Here is a 2,062-nt window from a genome sequence, read left to right as displayed (position 1 = left end):
TCTGTCTGTCTATCTATCATATCTATCTATCTATCTATCTATCTATCCATCTATCTATCGCCTATCTATTTTATGCATATGAGTATTTTTCCTACATGTATTTGCACTATGCACATTTCTACTGCTAATGGAGCCCAAAAGAGTTCATTAGATGAGATCCCCTAGGACTAGAGTTAAAGATGGTTGTAAGCTTTATTGTGGGTCTTGGGAACAAAACCCCATGTCCTCTGCAAGAACAGAAAGTGCTCTTAACCACTAAGACTTCTCTCCAGCTCTTCCCACTAATTCTCAATTCTGGGCGAACTCAAATGACAAGTGTCAGGTGCTCTTGAGAGTGATGCTTATCAGGTATTTTGCATGCTGTCATCTTTATGGATAAAACTGTTCAAGAAATTCAGCATGTAAGGGATCCTTACCATACAATTCTGGAAACCAGGTTTTGTTCTTTGGAGCCTGTGTAGAAGCCACAAGATGGAGAGCAATGCCCAACACTTAAAGTTGTCTTCTGATCTCTCCTCCATATACATGGTATAACATGGCCACCTGCACATGCCAACATCTATATATACATGAAAATACATGTGTAGAGTGAGGACTTGTACAATTTGAGAAGATTATCAAACCACTGTTAGCCTTTTATAGTTACATCAATAGTCAATAGTCACAGCTGTATGCACCACAGCTTCGTCTGAGTCCTGCTAAGATCCTTCCATGTTTTTAATTTTTATTATTTTATGATTAAGAGTTTCATGCAGTACATATTGATTATCTCCTCTCCCACTTTCCCAAATCTTCCTAGCTCCACCCCTCTTCTCCCTAGACCCAACTTTGTGCCTTCGCCATATCTATATTTATATCTGTAACTATATCATCTATACCTATCATTTATATCTCTATCTATCTATCTATCTATCTATCTATCTGGCCCATAAATCATTGCTAATTACAATTCTGATACCCATATACTACCCTTATAGTTTGTAGCCAAACTGGAGCATGGTTGACCTACCAGGATCTGCATACTGTAGAATGCTCAGCTCTAAATGAGATGTAATAGCAAACCCTCCCCTTCCCAAGACTCAGCGATTATAGAAGAAGAGGACATGGAAAGAGTTGAAGAGCTGACAGTGGGTGACTACGTAGAAGCAGAGTTTTCTGCACACAGCATAGCAGCTGAACATGAGTTCACAGTCTCTGTGACAGCATGCACAAGAGCCACACAAGCTCAAGGTACACAAAACCACAGCACGGAGAGGAAAGCAGAGCATCAAGTCCCACCCTTAGCTGAGGAGCTGCTGGTAACTGAGAACTGCGGGGGAGGGAGAATCTATCCTTTTCTATTCTTAAGATCTGGTGCACAGTTCTATATTTTAATGCATATTATATCATTATGTATTAGTTTGTATGCTTTTTTGTTGTTAACCATGAGTCCTTGGACATTTGAGACAGTTTCATACTTATCTCTGCCTGTCCTCTGCTTGGACAGTCCCTGGGTTTTATCAGCTCTGTCACTGTGTGTCTAGTTCCTTAGAGGCAGCACTGTGTGACATAACCAGACACTTGAACATTTAGCATACTGCTGGCCTGGTGTTTCAGGCTGCAGTCTAATTTACTTAGTAGCCTGAGGTACTAGGACTGTAGATTCTGTCTGTGCTCCAGAATGAGTTTTACACCAACATGGGCTATGTAGTGAGACTCTTGTCTCAAAATAAAAAGTAAATAGAAGATAAGTGATCTGAGGTAGGGTGTTCACTTAGCATGTGTGAGTTCAATCCTCAGGAAACACCTCTAAAAATGAGGAGGAGGAAAAGGAGAAGGAGGAGGAGGAAGAAGAGGAGTGTGAAGAGGAAGAAGAGGAAGAGGAGGAGGAAGAGGAAGAGGGGGAACAATAGAAGGAGGAAGAGAAGGAGGAAGAAGAGAAGGAGGAGGGAGAGGAGGAAGAAGAGGAAGAGAAAGACGAAGAGGGGGAAGAAAAGGATGAGGAGAAGTTGTAGAAGAAGACAGTGTAGAGGCTAGAAAGATGGATCTGCAGAAAAAAATATCTCCTGCTCCTAGAAGGACC

This window comes from Grammomys surdaster, unplaced genomic scaffold (assembly GCF_004785775.1).
Source record: "Grammomys surdaster isolate TR1022 unplaced genomic scaffold, NIH_TR_1.0 373, whole genome shotgun sequence".
In the NCBI taxonomy this organism is placed as follows: Eukaryota; Metazoa; Chordata; class Mammalia; order Rodentia; family Muridae; genus Grammomys; species Grammomys surdaster.
Note: the sequence above shows the minus strand (reverse complement) of the source record.